The sequence below is a fragment of the Podarcis erhardii genome (assembly GCF_964252035.2).
Source record: "Podarcis erhardii genome assembly, chromosome: 2".
In the NCBI taxonomy this organism is placed as follows: Eukaryota; Metazoa; Chordata; class Lepidosauria; order Squamata; family Lacertidae; genus Podarcis; species Podarcis erhardii.
Genome location: NC_138498.1, coordinates 31272345 through 31291147, shown reverse-complemented (window position 1 = coordinate 31291147; position 18803 = coordinate 31272345). Strand labels below are relative to the sequence as shown.

The 18803-nt window shown below is 45.7% G+C and overlaps 1 protein-coding gene and 2 long non-coding RNA genes across 4 annotated transcripts in view; 2 read left to right on the top strand and 1 right to left on the bottom strand.

The window, feature by feature from the left end:
- Positions 1 to 18803, top strand: part of LOC309335166 — a 722355-nt gene that overhangs the window by 194420 nt on the left and 509132 nt on the right. The window lies entirely within an intron of this gene.
- The window catches only part of RBFOX3 (RNA binding fox-1 homolog 3), a 351363-nt gene that overhangs the window by 173981 nt on the left and 158579 nt on the right, over positions 1 to 18803 (bottom strand). The window lies entirely within an intron of this gene.
- LOC309334414 lies at positions 2337 to 2612 on the top strand. The gene is made up of 2 exons (XR_014153084.1): positions 2337 to 2404; positions 2435 to 2612. It is a non-coding gene; the product is annotated as an uncharacterized lncRNA (long non-coding RNA).

The following is an 18803-nucleotide window of genomic DNA, read 5'->3' as shown; positions in this document are numbered from 1 at the left end:
CGGGGCCTCTCCAGACACCTCCCTTTTGGTGGGGGTGTTTTGGGGAGAAGAGGGGCAGAGTACCTAGGTTACTGGGGAAATAACAAGTCTGATAAATAAACAAGTAGGGGCAAAAATTTGTTCAGCAAATTTGCTATTTTTAAAGGGGTCTTCCACAGTGTAGTCTGCTTCATACCTCATTTCCTCTACCAACTGGCCACACTCTTGCCAACGACAGCAGAAAGGATCATATTGAGCACTGTCTTCCCTGATGACGGAGTTTCCCATGACGAGTTGCTTGCCTTTTTTGCAGGGGCTTCAACACTTTCGCCCTGAAATTGGAGCCTTGTGAAAAACTGGCACAAACATGATCAAGCCAAAAAGATTCTCTCTCTCTCTGTCTCTCTTATTATCAAATGTCATTTAAGCACAAATGATTTCTCCAATTAAAACACTGAACATTTTGGGAATCTAATGGTAAGCCGATTATGAGTTGAGTTGCAACACCATCTTCTGGACTCTGGTCAGACAGGCAGGAATACGAGAGACCCTCTTACGACAGGAAACCTTAGTGATATGTGTGTACCAGAACACTTGCTTCTTCAAATGCCAATATCCATGTCAACTCACAGGAGGTGGCCGCGCTATCATTTATCCATATGTTTCCTCTTCAATAAACTTGGAACAATGCAGTAATACTGGATCTACAAAACAAAACTCTAAAATGTCCGTTTTTCAGTCAAAAATCACAGCAACACACATGCTGTGCCTCCGCAGCTGCAAGATTCTCAGCACAATGCTAATAAAATAGTATGCTTGATCCAGCAAAGGGGTGGGGGGGAGTTACAAGGGAAATTACCATGAGCGTTTTGAGCTGTGGAGCAGTAGGGGATTATGGCACAACTTTGTAGCTATGTAGGAAGGGGTAACTGCTTTTCAGCACCCAGGCTGAGACAGAGATAAAACACCACCAGGAACACACAAACAAACTCAGCAGGGAGATCCAAGATACTTCCAGGAGGGAATGATGGGACACCGCAAAGAAATGAATCATTAACAGAAGACAACGAACTAAATTCTAGTCACATTTCAACAATTCTCTCTAAACAACAGTGGGACAGTTGCCATGTAAGAATGCGAAATATGTTGCATGCAGTGGACTCCTGGCTGGGGAGAAGAAATGTCTTTGATGAAAGATATAAGGAAGTTCTGCTAACCACCGTTTGGTGTTTGTTTCTGAACAGTGTCTGCACTGGAACCCTTTATGCTTTAATGGCATCCTCTTTTACGATTAACCTAATTGGTTATTAAGTCGCTTGCACCTAATTTGGTAGAGTCCACTGTTTCTTGGGTGCGGCAACTGTAGGAGGAAGCATCATCCATGTTTCAACCTGTCCAAATCTCCAAAAAGTTCAGGGAGTTACTTCATTGTACCCTTACCACAAACCTCTGGAGTCAGCTTCGGCTGGCAGATGGAAACTTCCCCAAGACCACCTGGTAGGTTTCATGGCCAGGTAGGAATCTTGCAGTGCTGAGGCTACGGAACCTAGGAGCACGCTTCAAAGAGGCAGCGTAAGTGTCAGCATGGGATGGCACATCCTAGCAACCTTCTTCAGATCAGCCAGGCAAGCCCATCAGAAGAGCAAATGGGAGCACTAACCTGATCACAGAATAAGTTGGCACGGTACAATTCAGCAAAGTGGCCAGCTCCTGTCTATGTGTAGGACCCAGGCCAAATAATGATAACCAAAGAAAAGAATAGGTTTGGAGAGAAAAGGGCAGGAAGGACTTGGCAACCTAAGTCACACCATGGATCCACCTACGCAGACTGGTTGCGGCTCTCCAAGAGTCCTTTCCAGCCCTGATGCTGAGGATTAAACTCTGTAGGCAAAGTAGATGTTCTACCACAGAGCTACAGCAGCGATCTCTTACTACTGTTGCTCCTTGTTTCTTTGCTCTTCTGCTAGCAGGCACTTTTTCCTCTGATAGCAGGTGGAAATAAATTTGCCACCTCCTTAGAAGTGCCATTGTCAACCGCCCTGAGATCTATGAGTGGACGTGCCCCAAGGTAAAAGACTTCTGGGAAAGGATTTATAATGAATTGAAAAAAGTGTTGAAAAACACATTTACTAAAAAAAACAGAAGCCTTTTTACTTGGTATAGTGGGGGGTGAAATCCCCAAAAAGGATGTTACTTTTTTTCTGTATGCCACAACAGCTGCGAGAATATTGTTAGCGAAGAATTGGAAGAAACAAGATTTACCAACTATCGAAGAATGGCAGATGAAGATGATGGACTATATGGAACTTGCCGAACTGACGGGGAGACTCCGAGAGCAGAGAGAAGAGACAGTGGAAGAAGACTGGAAGAAGTATGTTAATATTTAAACCTTAGAATAGCTTTGGAAGTGGATATAGGCTGTAGGGTTAGAAGTAGAAGATAGGGTATTTGAAAGTGATAAAATGTGAAGTTATTTTAAGTATGATTAAAAAAAAAGATGGTTAGAAATTATGATATATGTAAACTGCTAAAGGTGAAGTAAAATGAAAATCAGATAGGTGGGACTTGGGGAAGCCAACTTAACAATGTTTAGAAGAATAAGGATATGACAAGAATTTGTTCGTATTGTTTGTCTTTTCTGTCTGTGTTTTTTATTTGTGTGATAAAATGAATTTAAAAAATTGGGGGGGGGGAGAGATCTATGGGTATAGGGCGGTATACAAATTTAATAAAAACAAAGAAATTAAATGGAAACAGGGGAAATTAGAACCAGGAGCTCACTTGTGTGGTGCCAATGAGAAGTAATGAGTCCCAAGCAAAGCTTCTAGCTACAGGACTAGGAAACTGAACAGAACTACGTATGGGCAACACTCATAGAAAGAATTCCACTTCCTGTTTTCTTTTTGCAACAACTCTCCGTGGCAAAGTCCAGGACAACTGCAGGACAACTCTGAGGAAGACCCTCCTCTTCCTCTCCCAAACCCCTCTGCTGCCCCTTTTCCCCGTTTTTGAAAACTTTCTGGTTGTCAATCACTAATGCTAGCATCCCGGCTCAAATATATGCAGTGCTCAGGTGTGATAGCCCATGATCAGCTAGGAGGCTCCAGCCGTCTATCACAGACTATCCCCAGCTGCCCCATGTCACTGCTTAGCCAGCCTTAAAGCCAGAGAGAATACTCAGCCCTCAACATTTGCGTGGGAAGAGTCAGGCAAGGCCATGGAGGAAGGGACTCTGCTATTCTCAGCTACACGTGCCTGTCACTGTGGCAACAGGAGCATAGACGTTGCTGGACAGAGGCAGCTGCCACCAGGCTCAGATGATGCAGAGCGAAGGCAGGCAGGCAGGAGTGAAGCCTAGATCAGCAGGAGGTTAAGCAGCAGCCCCTGCAATCCCATGCTCAGAGTTTCTTCTGCTGTGCTTCTTAGCCTTGCCCTTGGTACCCTCTCTTAGTCCCACCTGTGGTTGCTGCTTCAATGCAAAGTTTCCTGCACCTACTTTATAATTGGGTGGCTTTTCTTTTCCCCAGATGAGAAAGCAAAGCCAGTCCCTCACAACCTCCCATTCATGCTTCCCCCCTCCCCCAAAAATTCACCTTTGCAGCTGTAACCTGCCTTTTGCCCGTGCCCTCCTGCCCCACCTGCAAAACCCTATTCAGCAAAATAATAAAAGTCTCGGTTGCATTTTGTTTCCCTGTTTCTCTCATCATTAAAGTCGGCCTCTTCAGTTTTTAATAGCTTGCCATTGTGCAAAAGGTTAATATGTTTTTGGTTCAGCAGAAGGGCAGCTAATTAGCTAATGGCCTCCCCCAGCCCCCTTTCCCTCCAGTCCCAATCTTGATTCCTTTCAACACCAACAAGTGTAATGTGATCACTGCAATTACCTGCTTCCCAAAGCCATTACACACCACCGAAAATTATCCAGAGCAGGTGAGGAAAACCTCTCCTCTATCAATTCATGAAGTCAGCTAGAAGAAGGAGACAGCCAAGTCCTTCCATCCTGAGGAAAGGGAAGCTCTTCAATAATAAAGAGAACCCCACTGTTTTGAATTTGCTTTTGCATATTCTGCCTAACAAAGAGCCACACACTCTACCCTAGACTGTGATGATCCTGCTTTTGTTATCTGCTCTACTCCTTTAAGGGAATAGACAGCCTACAAATGAATACACAGGGCGGGCGTCCTGTCAGCGGAAGCCCTGAAAATTTTGCTCTGGGGGATGAGGGGTCAGGAGACCCCCTGAAACAGCATGCAGGGGGAGCAGAGGGAGGACTGTTCTCGCTACGATGACAAAATGTTCAGTACAGCACAATGTTGAATTGCTATGTGAGCCTTATGTATCCACACAGGTTGACCCAAATTCCTGTTCCTCATTCAGAAATGAGCACCGCATCTTGCAAGGTCACTTTTTTGTGGTGTGTGAGGGGGTCACATTCAAAGCCCTTTGAGCATAATAACTGAGTAACAGGTTGATTGATGACCCATGTGGTTTTTTCCAAATGAGTTTTGAGAAACCACCTGGAAATTCAACTCCAGCGTCGGATCTGGATTCAGGTATTTCCATCATGGTCCCATCATGCCTACGTCCAGAACCTTCTTCCAGGAAACAAATTTTGCATGCATGCCATGCAGCAGAGGAAACAACATACGCAAGAGGGAAACTTCATCCATTTATGAATGTAAATAATAAAAGTACAGAAACACATCTGACCCAGTGAGTTTTCAGAATCCACAAACAGCAGGCAGAGTGCTTCTAATACAATGCATATGTCAGATAGTGACGAAAAAAGGAATGAGCTTTAGATTGCACATGGAATGACATGGAATGAGAGTGTCGGGGACAATGCTGATATACACTGAAAAAGATGTGTGACCCATGCCATCCGTTCTGGCAGACTGGCACATGTATGCTCAGCATGTGATGCCAGGTTCCAGCAAGCCAGCTGTGAAGTGCTCTTCTGGAATTAGACCCCCTCCTTCACTTCCTCCCCAAAGGTACAGCCACCTGCTGCTCCAGCTGCGAAACAAGCCAGAGAAAGAAACTGGCATCTGATGCACTTGGCAGATGCAACACAAGAGGCAAAAGAGGGCATGGATGAACCGGGTTAAGAGGAGGAGGAGGAGGAGGGTAGGCCGAGAAGGTCATACGCTACCAGCTGAGGTTGGTTTCTGGGCAAGGTGAATCCAAGGCTAATTTTGGGTAGAAGTTAAGCTGAACTGTCCAGTCAAGGCACAGTTTGCAAAGCTCCTTCCTAAATCAAGAATAGAAGGGGATGTCAGGAGGTCGAGGCAGAGCTAGGCTGGCACAGGCAGATGTCACAGCAGCTGCTGCCTCGCTTCAGATGGTACTTCAGAAGCTCTGTTTCAGAAGCACCGCCAATTGCTTCAGCATTCAGTGGCCCTTGGCTTGTGGCCAATATCCCCTGAACTCTAAAACAGGTCACTAAGACAAGGGAGGGGATACTAACAGCCCTCCATCACCCCATTTACTCACATACAAGCAGCTCTCAAATGCAGTATCAGAATGGCCTCCTCAAGCAGGATGAAATTTACTGTAAGCAAAGTCTTCTGTTGCTGTGGAAACTATTAAAAATAGATTCTCCCGTGTTCCTTCACCCCCTACACACACACACACACACACACAGAGAGAGAGAGAGAGAGAGAGAGAGAGAGAGACTATGATACAGCTGGGTTCCTTCACTCTATGTTATTATTGCTTTTTAATTATGAATAATTTCCTCCCTTGCATGGGAAGATGGATTTCTAAAAAAGCACAAAAAAACTTTCCAAACTGAGTCCCTTCAGGATACATATCAATATGCAAACGAAGGCCGGCATGCATTTCAGAATGTTTATGCCACAGGGTAAACACAACAACAAATCGCTCTGCATTAACTCTTTCCATGCCAACAGGCTTAGCCTGATTTTTTTTTAAAAAGTCATTGCAGCTCTGATCGTGTTTTTCGGAGGAGGTGGAGTAGTACTCTCTCTGTGGGTCAAGAACTTCAGTGAGTCTGCTACATCAGTGCAAGATATCATATAATGCAGTTGTGCCCCTGAGTCATTTTCCTTTCCATCTGTATGCTTTCCATTCCAGGGCAGAAACTATACAATACAGAATTTTACAAGACAGTTGGCCCAGTTCATAGTGTTAAATGCTAGAAGAGATCAAAAATTCATTGAGCCCCGGAGCCTCATGTGTGAGCGTGGCCAACTCATTATCAGAAAATCTGTATCTGCTGCCCATTCTGTTTCATGTTTTTCTCAGTGACCAAATCCACGTAAACCTGCAATGAGATACTTTAAGGCAATTGCAGCTATATGAAAATACATTGTGCAGTTACCCAGTGCAATACCCAGCAGTTAGTACTATTAAGCTCAATGGGTCCTACTTGCAAGTATGCACCAAGTTTCAGACACCCAGACTATGGCCATGAATCAAACAATTGAACTGTTCCACGTGTTGTTTTCTGCAGCTCTAGACATTCTGAATATACCAAGTGTGACCATGGATCCTGGTCTCCTTAGCTAAGAGCCAATAAAGGGATGTTCTCTCTCCATTAGTCTTTTTAATCTTCTCTTTTAGGCACGGCTATCACAATATTGACCGGCAGTATTCAATCAGCACAGTCACGTCAATCATTGTGATCACTATGTCTGACTGGCCTTCTGCAAACACAGAGTACCAGACTTACATTGAAATCCAGGCATATCATCTACAAGAAATGTTATTAGACCCTACAAATCCCTGCTCCTACGCTAACTTTCCTACTTCCCCTATCTAAGGCGTTCAAATGACACTCCTTGCCAAACATTTGAATCAAGTCAAATTTTATCTGGTTATCTTTATCTTCTGGAAGAAATTTGGTACCCACATGATGAGTGCTTGTTGTTGTTGTTGTTTAGTCATGTCTGACTCTTCGTGACCCCATGGACCAGAGCACGCCAGGCACTTCTGTCTTCCACTGCCTCCCGCAGTTTGGTCAAACTCATGCTGGTAGCTTCGAGAACACTGTCCAACCATCTCGTCCTCTGTCGTCCCCATCTCCTTGTGCCCTCCATCTTTCCCAACATCAGGGTCTTTTCCAGGGAGTCTTCTCTTCTCATGAGGTGGCCAAAGTATTGGAGCCTCAGCTTCACGATCTGTCCTTCCAGTGAGCACTCAGGGCTGATTTCCTTCAGAGTGGAGACGTTTGATCTTCTTGCAGTCCATGGGACTCTCAAGAGTCTCCTCCAGCACCATAATTCAAAAGCATCAATTCTTCAGTGATCAGCCTTCTTTATGGTCCAGCTCTCACTTCCATACATCACTACTGGGAAAATCATAGCTTTAACTATATGGACCTTTGTTGGCAAGGTGATGTCTCTGCTTTTTAGGATGCTGTCTAGGTTTGTCATTGCTTTTCTCCCAAGGAGCAGGCGTCTTTTAAATTCATGACTGCTGTCACCATCTGCAGTGATCATGGAACCCAAGAAAGTAAAATCTCTTACTGCATCCATTTCTTCCTCTTCTATTTGCTAGGAGGTGATGGGATTAGTGGCCATGATCTTAGTTTTTTTGATGTTGATGGGTGCTAGTTAGAGAATTATTCAAGAATTGTCCTAGGTTCCAGCTGCCCCGTGATGGACACACAATAAAGGGGGTGGGGTGGGATCCTGTTTCTCCCAGGCTGATTGCTAAGTGATAAACCACTTCAGAATTCCGCAGGAAGGCTGGTGTGCATAAGGGCACATTTCCCTTCTCTTGCAAACAAGGTACACACAATGGCAGACCAACTAGTAGCTTATGATAAGAGCTACCCCTAGGGTCATAATACTTTAAGAGGGGAGGTGGGTGTACTCACAGCTCTCCCAGATATGGACTGCAAATTCACTCTGATCGGACCTGCCTCTTGAAGAGGAGAGGAGAGAAAAATAAGGGAGGGATACAACATCTACAGAGCAGCTAGCCCTCTGCCCCACCAAACTTACACATAGAGGTGGAAAGGAAGCATACTGCTCCACTCTGTATTACTAAAAACAAAGTAAGGCTGGTCAGTAAGGAACTTTTCTATGTCATGGCCCACCCAGATTCCCAGCAAATACACTTACATTCAGCTAGACAAATACTGTATTTTTTCGTGTATAAGACGACCCCTATTTTTGGGGACTCCAAATTAAGGAAATGGGGGGAGTCGTTAACATTTTTTTATAATACAAAACCTCATCTTATACACAGAAAAATACGGTAGATTCTCACAGACTTTGGGTTAAATGTGGATAATGACAGCTATGTGCATTGAGGGAGGGGGCTTCCCAGGCCTGAGGCTGGGTGGGTGTCCCCCTAATGCACCATCTGAATATTGCAAATTGGTGGGGTGCATCTCAACAGCAGGGGGAAAGTAATTATTTTATTTTCTCTGCTCCTTTTCTCTTCCAGCATCTGAGGCCTTCTCCCCCCTTCCTGTCCTCCTTGCCGAATGTGTGTGTTTTCAGGCATATGCTGCTGTTAATGACGCTTCTGTCACTTCATCTGCTGGCAGAGATTATGCTATCAGGGGAACCCTCTCGGTGTCAGCACTGAGACTTCCGGCTCTAAATCACCAATGGGGTGAGTCAAGCTGCTGTAGAGGGGGAACCTGGAAGTCATCAACTTTCTGCTCAGTGGGTTGTATGATAATGCCTCTGGCAATTGTAGTCGAGAGGTGGACCTCAAAAACGCCTGCATTGGGCTGATATATTGCTCAGTGCACCAGTGATGAAGTGAGTGGCATAATGTGAAACCATTTTTTTTAAAGCATTTGAATTGGCTGGTTTATTAAATACACTTTTATTTACTTAGAAGCAAGAAGAAGAATAGGAAGAATAAGAAGTGTTTAAAAAAAGGAGTGCTGTGGGTTTGAGAGAACAATAAGGAGGGCTGACGTTCTTACGATATCTGACAAAAGTTGTTGAAGTGATCATTTTGATGTAGTCATTGTTATTAATTGTTGCTGACTTGAAGTGCCAATCATGAAGAAGGGGGACTCCAAAATGAACATGCCTCCCTTTTACAGGTCTGACCTTCGTTGAGCATGATAGTGACTCTATTAAACTGCATTCACACTCACTAGGGGTGTGTTTGCAACATCCCTTCTGAATTCAACCTCATTTCTTCCTGTATCACTCCATTGTTGTTTCAGTAATTGTTCAGACCAGTCTTTCTTTACTATTGTTCCACAATCTCCATTCACACCATTTCAGAAATGATATTTTGCCTCCCCTCCTTCTTGTCTTCTTTTTTTTAAAAAAAAAACACCAACAAAAACCTTTATCATTTGTAACAAAGGCACCTTTTTGCCAAAGTTGCTAAGTGAAAATAAGCTGTTCAGGTGCTCTGGTATAAAGCTGCTTTCAGACTGCAGCACTCGATGAAAACCACATTAAAAATGAAAAGGCAAATGAGGGTACATACACATCACCACCATGGGATCATCGCACTCCCTGTACAGGGAAGGTGGAATTGGAAGTACAATGGGAATTAAGACAGGACATGTGATATGATGTGAACAGTGAAAGGTAATTCAAGGTAGCAGTGGATCTTGTAAGAAAAATAAAATGCCAATGCAAACGCCCCCTTGAGATTATTATTTTTTTAAGCAGCAAACAATGCTTTGAATCAAGAAGACAGGTACAGGATAAGAGTTGCAAAGAAATTGCATGCCTATAGCCAAGTGCCACTATGTTCAATTGAATGAAATGCTATCAATTTACATTCTTACAGCATCATGCACTAAGGGAGGAAAGCCCGAGCCTCCTCATATTGCAGCATGGTAGAATCCTACATACACCTGTCTACAGATGCTTCTGGTGCAAGGAACACAATTCAAGAGGCACATCACAATTAGCACACAAACAAGGAAGGCTTCAAATTGATACAGACTCTGGTAATCACCTTAAAGCCCTCTATTTGGCTGGTGAGCTAACAATGCCTTTAAATAATCTTTCAGATTTGGAGCAGGCTCCAGCATGCTTCCTGTTCCAAGCATTCCAGGTCAGTTTCAGTCCTAGGAAGACTGCGGCTCAACTGAAAAAGACACAGAGGAGACTTTATGGAAGTCTCTTCAGTCCCTGGGCTCCAATCTGGCTCTCCCCACTCATTTCCTACATTCTTTGGGTAGTGCCCATTCCCAAAGTCAACCAACCATGGCCAAGTCATGGGTGGGATACCTTTTTCAGCTGCGGGTCACATTCCATCAGGGGCAATCTATAGGGCATCACAGAATGCCAGTGGTGGGCAGAACTGATGATGTACGGATGATGCAGCTAATCTGGAATAAAGACTGCCCTACTTCAATTTTCACTATGGCTAACTCCAAATAGAATTCCTAGGCTTATGCAGGTCAACTCAAATGTAAACCCCAAATGTGTCTGTTGGTATCAGTCTCAAATAAGTATGCAGGGGTGCTGTTTGTTTTTCCAGTACAACTTGTTAGGAGTAAAGCAATACTGCTTGCAATAAGTTACCTGAACACGGCTAGGGAGGGATACACCGGACGTAACGTTTGATTCCCTTGCCAATTCCGTCTCGTAGATTGTTTTTCTCTCAAGCTTTACTTCTGTCCTGATTTTTCTCCATGTCAGGTAGTGTTGGACCTTCCTTGTGAAAACCTCATGAATCCATGATAGCCACATGTAAGTGTGTACTCAGGCTGGTTTAATTTGCCAGGAGTGATAAACCTTCTTTATTCTTTCAACCAGCAGCCTTACTATACTTTCTATTTCTGCACTCTGCTGAAATATATACGTCAAGTTCCAACACAACAGACCAATACAGCTACTATTCAAGAAAGCAAAGGAAAGTAATTCCTTTCTGATTTTAGTGTGTTTCTGATTGTTCTAAAACTACACAGAAACAGGAGAAGAGACACGTTGAAAAACAAGGAGGAAAATAACAAGAAGAGCTCTGATGGGATGAAAAAATGGTACATCTTCTGGAAATGTTGGGGGCTACAAATAACAAATCCTGGGCCACTAGTTTTTTACCTGTGGCTGAAGGGGTTTAAGAGGTTCAGGTGTGCCAACAGCTAGATACAGCCCTTCCTTCTCTGTGCCAGAAGATGGCAAGCCACACCATGCATTTTCAGCCTGGCATCTCATAAGCCAGCAGTCATTTACCTTTTTGCCCTGGAGTGAATGGAAACACCCCAGAGGCTAGCCCTAATCGACCCCCACCCACCCCGCCCCAAATCACCAACACTTCCTGCATGCAGCTGAGAGATTCCGTAGCTGGCAATGGAGAGGGTGCTCTCCCGCCCACGGCAGCCAGTCCCGAATAATGATAAATAAGAGAAACAGAATGAAAATGCCACATTTTTCAAAACGATCTGTCAAAGTGAAACCATGTAATCTAGTTTCATTAGGCCCTGTTGTCCCAGAAATGACTGTGTTGTCAAATAGCAAGTAGAGGAATCTCTCACCAACGCCCGGCCTGTCTTCTAATCGTGCCTCGCACCCCCCCCCACCCCCAACTTCCTAGTAGAAGAGGAGAGGAAGATCTGATGCACGGATACAATTCCAGCATTTCCGCTGTATCCATCATTCGAGCTGGAAGCCTCCAGGGGGCCACAAGAGTGATATATACAAAGACCTTCAGTGCTGTTCTCTATGATTTATTAAAATATCAGCCGGATTAAATTTAGGAGGCCAGGGAGCACCAATTCACAACAGGCGGGGCACAGGAACTAACTACAATAGCGCTGCCAGGAGGGAGGGAAGAAAGGTGAGCTATGGCTCAAAGACAGGTAGAAATAGGTAAGAAAATGACAAGACCTCAGGGACGCATACAGCAAGACACCTGAAGGGACGCAACATGCTCCAAATGGGATATTTCTTTAAACAGAGCTTACACATGGTTCCTACACATAAACAGTACCCAAGTAGGAAAATGCTGCACGAATTTGTTCCACATAACAAATAGACTGCTCCACCAGCCAATGTGGGCAGTGAGAATTCAGGAATGTGCAGCTGAATCCACTGCAAATGTCACAGTGATATGTATGTGCGTCAATTACCCTTGTGTAGGGGGGTGGAGGTAATTTCAAATCCCTTAGCATTTGCGAGGCAAAGTCAGCTGGTGGAGCAACCCAGCAAAAGTTGGGTTTGCCTGAGATTTCTGGGGATTACGTGGCAGCTACTAAAACCATGCCCTGGAGGGCTCTCAACAAAGCCCCCCTTTGCTTCTAGATGTTTGGTGGAAGGAAGAAACCAGAGGTAATTAAAGAGATGGGGTGGGGAGAAAAGCACATGAGCATCTTTTGCCCTATCTGGCAATGCCACTAAGGAGGAGGAGAAGCAGCTGAGCCACAAGGAGTCTGCTTTGCGTACAGGAGCCTACCAGCCCCCACAGCACCCCTTTTGGGCAGGGCACCTGGTATTCATGATGCATACTGACAGGGCTGGCCTGTGAGCTGGAACTTGGAGGGACGGCTTGACAGACACTGGCCCCCCCATATAGCAGCTTTGTCAGACTCTGTTGGAAGTTTAGCTTCCTCCGGGCCTTTCATAGCACTGCTAATAAGCTGCTTAAGAGCCTCAGTGGCTGTGTGTGCCCAGGCAGAGTTGCCAGAGGAGGCATGCAGAGTGCCTCATTAAAATAATTAGTCTAACATCTACAGGATAGGAAAGAAGAGAAGTGAAAGAGCATGTCCTCCACTATGTACCAACTGCCTAAACCCCTCAGTACAGAGTCCCACGCGACGGTCAGAGTGGATACATTTACGAAGGCATGTTCCCTCTGTTTCATGCAACCCAATGTGCCCCCTACAGGCTGCCTGCAGCCTCCTCCCCTTATTTAGTTCCTTCCTGGCTCCCAGTCCCTGAGCATCAGAAACCACGGGCGCTCCCAGCCACAAGACTACTACAACTAACAGGTTGTGGGAAAGGTGAGAGGAAAAGTTTGTTTGCTTAAGAAATCCATGCACCACTTTCCCAGAAGCTTATAATTGATAAAGCACCACTTAAAAGATGCACCGCGGTGATGATAATACATAATGTTTGCATAGCACTTTCAAGTTTCCAAACCACTTCACATGCAATCCTTACAACAAGATATTTTTGTAGAGTTATTCCCAACAATCCATAATTGGAAGAGGAGGGGAGGGGGCTGAGAGAGAGATGCTTGACCAAAGCTACCTGATGAGTTTGTGTCTGCAATGAGAATCAAACAGGGGACCACCTGATTGGCACGTAGCTCAGCCTTTTTAGCTACTGCAGCACAGCAGCTAAAACACCCAAAAATAATTAACGAGGGCTGAACTCGTCAATCAATTAAAATTTTAGATTAATTGATTAAAAGTCTTTTAAATTATTATTTTTTTAAAAAAGCCATTCCCAATTAAAGCAGACACTTTTTAAAAATTTAGTTACAGTGGACACTCGGGTTGCGAACGTGATCCGTTCGGGAGGCACGTTTGCAACCCACAGCACCCGCAACGCCGCGTCTGTGCACACGCGGGTTGCGATTCGGAGCTTCTGCGCATCCGCAAGCGCAATTTAGTACTTCTGTGCATGTGCGAGCACCGCAACCCGGAAGTAACCCATTCTGGTACATCCAGGTTTTGGTGCATCCGTAACCCAAAAACACGCAGCCTGAAGCGTCTGCAAACCGAGGTATGACTGTATTTTACTAAACGTACTAAAGATGCTGATAGCTGGCACCCTATCAGAAGAGGCATTCTGCCTGCACTCACACACAGGAAGGGAACCCCCAAGATGGAGCCTGCTACCAAATAAACTTCCGGGGTGACCACTAGCCTCCAGCCCACAATCCTGATCTGTGCTCCCCTACAGATTTTCATGTCCCTCACAAGACACCACTGATGTTGACAGCACTGGGGGAAAGGAAAACAGACACACATTAAACTAGACATGACACTAGATCAGTCCAGCACCCTGATGGGGATTCAAATCGACCCCTCCTGTCATCAGAACAATAAATTGTTGATGAAGGAAAAGACAACAAGTCCCCTCCTCAGATGACCTGTGCACTCTTCCATTTCTGGCCACATCCATCACCAGCATGCGGCTCCTGAAATTGTTAGTCTGGTGTACTTGAACCATCTAAAAAATGGAAAGCTAAGTGGGCAGGATTCAACTAAGTTGTTGCTCACATAATGGAGCTTCCCCCTCCCCCCGTCATCCTGTGCACTCCCCACAATCTGCTCTGGAGGGCTGGGGGGGGGTAACCCAGAAAAGGTATATTATGCAGGCGTATAGGAGTGCATGCAGGGGGAGGACGGGGAAGTCTCACTGCGCAAATGAACCTCATTCCACGCATGCATACCCCACTTGCTGAATTCCACCCGGTAATACTTAAGAGCAGACTCATGAAGTTTGATCTTGGCTAACTTATCTATTAATTTCAGTAGGTCAATGCTGAATACGACTTCTGTGTTTTCTCCCACACCCAAGACTATGGTTTTCGGTGCAACTAGTGAATATATATATGATGGTCAGGGGTGCCGCAGGCAACACTGGCTTCTGTCTCTCTTTCTTCCCTTCCCTGCATCCTCTGATGCCCTCTTGCATCCCTGCCTCCCAAAGTCTTGCGTGGCTGTGTGTTGCAGCAGCCCTGGCTACAAGCTCCCCAAACGAATGGTGCCTCGGAAGCTAGCCACGGGGTGCTTCCCAGGTCCCTGTGGGGCAGCGTGAGGAGGCACCTCTCTTTGGGGTGGGGGAGGGCAGCTCAGAGACCAGAGGCGGCAACAGTGGCTGCCTGGAGGGCTCCCAAGAAGATGGGGGCAGGGAGAGAGGAAGCTGAAGGAACACTCCACAAGGGAGGGTGTTTGAAAAATGGTGAGGGGCTGCCGGCTCTGCAGGCAAAGGGTGACTAATAATAATAATAATAATAATAATAATAATAATAATAATAATTTATTATTTATACTCCGCCCATCTGGCTGAGTTTCCCCAGCCACTCTGGGCGGCTTCCAATCAAGTGTTAAAAACAATACAGCATTAAATATTAAAAACTTCCCTAAACAGGGCTGCCTTCAGATGTCTTTTAAAGATAAGATAGCTGCTTATTTCCTTCACATCTGAAGGGAGGGCGTTCCACAGGGCGGGCGCCACTATCAAGAAGACCCTTTGCCTGGTTCCCTATAACCTCACTTCTCACAATGAGGGAACCGCCAGAAGGCCCTCGGCGCTGGATCTCAGTGTCCGGGCTGAACGATGCGGGTGGAGACGCTCCTTCAGATATACAGGACAGAGGCCGTCTAGGGCTTTAAAGGTCATCACCAATACTTTGAATTATGCTCGGAAACATAAATGGGCTCCTGAGTTCCACTGGGGTGCCGCAGAAAGAATGTAGTTGGTCAAGGGAGCCGTGAACCCAAAAAGGTTGAAAACCTCTGGCATAGAAGTATCAACTGCCCCTACTTCAGAACTGCCAAGCTTAACTCTGCTCTGATACCATAACAATTGGGATTCCCCCTTCATTTAACAAGGGTTGGAGTAACAAGGGTTTGCTTAGCTTATTACCAGCATGCAAGCATCCCAACTATGCCGCTAACACGCCCCCCCCCGGTCCCTCTGCTACCAACTGCGCTCCTGGTATATGGTTGCAATAAATAGTGACACAATCATGTTCTGCTACTATATGCCTGCTGTCTGCAAGTGTCCAGAGGTAAGATATTGGGATCCCTTTCTGGATCCCTCTGCTGCTCCAGAGAAGCGGACACGGAGCAATGGATCCAAACTACAAGAAAGAAGATTCCACCTAAACATTAGGAAGAACTTCCTGACAGTAAGAGCTGTTCGACAGTGGAATTTGCTGCCAAGGAGTGTGGTGGAGTCTCCTTCTTTGGAAGTCTTTAAGCAGAGGCTTGACAACCATATGTCAGGAGTGCTCTGATGGTGTTTCCTGCTTGGCAGGGGGTTGGACTCGATGGCCCTTGTGGTCTCTTCCAACTCTATGATTCTATGATTCTATGACATCCCCTTGGGCCAACATTATTCTCATTTGGTATTTTCTCCAGGCCCTAATTGCAAAGACAGAATTGCACAGTTAGCCAGCTATCTTCTCCTTCCTTCCTATGCCGTAGAGGGGGGGAAAGCATGCCAACGTTACCTGCAGGCTTGGAAAACTCCAACAAGTTTAACTGACAGCTGTCTGTCTAAATACTTTTCAAGCAGCGCTTATTTCTTTCCCCCACTTCCCCAATTCCAAACCATTCCCCTTGTCCAGTTCCTACCGCTGTCCCAGAAATACAAAGAGACTGTTAAATAAATAATGCTTGGTAGGAAGGACAGCTGAGGGACAGGAAACCCTGCAGCTCCTGCAAGCAGCAGCTGCCAATCAGTGTCACCCTTAATAATGTGTGCGCTGGGCTCAGCCCCATAGTCCCAAAGATGTGGGAGGAGGCTGATGTTTCTTGCACCTAGCTATGCGATAAATTTAAGCAAGCAAAAAGGCCAGTCAGGATTGCATTCTCCCTGCAAATGTGGCCCACCAACCCCACTCCACTCAGTACAAAGAATTAATTATGTCAGTCAATCTGTTAGTATAATCTAATGCACTTGCAGGAATTCCAGCGCTTGTGGGAAACTGAATGGAGATGAAGTCCAGCCAAATAAGCGTTTGCTGGTGTTCAAGCAATCAGCTCCTTTGCCTATGAGAATTGCAGCTCTGGTTGTGAAGCCCAAGCAGAAAAGGTGAACTGATTTGTGCATTTCCCAGTTCAAGAGGTAAAACATATTTGGAATGAGGGATGACTTCTAAAAAGTGATACTTTTAGGGCTGGGGTCCTGTCTGTGTTGCCTCCCTTTTCCCATTCAAAACTCATGGCCATTTGTAGATGTAGAGAGGGGCAACTCAAGTTGATATATTTTCAACTATCAAGAAGTCAACAAAGGTCACCTGCCCCTCGCTAAATGTGCAGCTGCTTTGGACTTCCAAAATGCCAGCTCAGATCGACTTAACCCCACCAAACTGTTATACTTAGCAATACCTTGCAAGGATCCATGAAAGGCTGGCACAAAAGCTTGCAGACCATTGAAGGCAATTTGGATGATAGCAAAACTCTGGATTTCCTTACCTCCTCTGACTAAGGAATTGTAGTTTCCCTTGATGAAGATAGCCTGCTCGGTGTCATTCTTTACAAGGGTCCACTCCACACCTCTAGTCTCTTTCGTGCAGCACCACTTTACTGGGAGCAGAGTAACCCTCATTTAAACCAACAGGCTTGAAACTCTGTGCTGATTCGGGCTATTTATGCAACTCACAGGGACAATCTTGCACAACTGAACTGGGGACCCTGTGGTTGCCCAGATCTTGTTGGACTCCAACTCTCATTAGCCTCCGCCAGCAAAGCCAGTGATCAGGGATGATGGGAGCTGTTGCACCATCTAGAAGGCCACAGGTTTACCCACCTCTGTTGTACAAGTCTGAGTGACTAGGTTGAGAAAGGAATCATGAATCTGGGAAGAGCGTTTAGATTGTGCATGTGGGTGGATGTGAAATTTATTTCAGTAGGACAAAAAGGAGTGGGTGCAAGGACATTTGGTTGGGAGTCAGTTTTTTGTCTGTTTATAGGAAAGGTTTATAGGGAGGGTTAAGGACAGTGCTAAAACATTGCAATCCATCCCGTACAGGGGCAGAAACAGGGCATGGCGCAGCAGAGTTAAAACACACACATATAAAATGTGAATTCATGAAGCTGCAGTGGAGACCAGAAGCATAAGCAAGGAAGTGCTAATTGGTTTGGACTTCCTTCCCTACAGGCTTGACTGGTGCCTGGCCCTCCTTACCACTTGCTCCCCCGCCACCAATAAATACAGAGATGTGGTCCCTCTCTTGGGGAAGGAAGCAGACCTCAGTCTCATTGTTCTTGGGTTTCCCCACCACTCCCTCTCTCAACTCCTGCTATGCCATTATTTTAACATCACCGAATCTGTTTCCTCTTCCCACTCCCTCTCTCCCCAAAGGAGTATGAGAATGACAAGGTGGAACTTCTGTGTGATGAAGTGTCCCTGTGGTGGCGATGCAAGGCGCCTCAAGTGATCTATGACAGGGATAAAACCGGGAGAGGGGTGAGGCAGCAATTGGCAGGGGCCGAGTATAAATCGTGGAGCTGACAGGGCCACAGATGAGCTGCTTAGTTTATGGGGGTGGGAGAGGAGAAGACAACCTCTGATTCTGCCCTGGCAGAAGGTATGAGAGCTCCACTGAGAGGAAGGCAGAAGCAGAGACGGCCAGCCAGCAGAGCCAGTGGCAAATCTATGAAAAACTGAGAGAGACACACAGAAGACAATGTATGCTGCAAGCTAATACGCTTTTCCCCTTAGGGCCTCAGCAGGAGAGGCTCTGACAAGGAGTGGAATCTGCTTTCATTACTGAGGTTCTACATTCACAAAAATGAGTTGTGCAGCTCACTGAAAGATGAATAAGCCCTGTCCTATGAGCCTGAGTTTGGACAACACACTAAGCCGAACCTTGGGCATCTTCACACAGTTTTGGTAAGCCTTAGTTTTAGCTTACCATGTCATAGTGGGTGATTTTAAAGGAAACCTGTTAACCTGAAAAGCCTTTATGGAAACTTTCAGGGGGAATGAGTTGGCCCCATCCTCATGTGAAACTTCTGATGCAACAGTTGCCTTCTGAATGCCTCTTCAATAAACGGCGTCCTGGACAAAACCAAAATAGCCTGTTGCTAGTGTCCAAACCAGTCATGGTACTAAAGCTTGGTTCTGTGTTCCTGGAAGGGGTCCCAGCCTGATGCCTGTGGAGCAAATTATTTGGGCACATGGCCTACCCCCCCCCCACACCTTGAACTTAACAGGCAGTGACCAAATGCACTCTAGATTGCC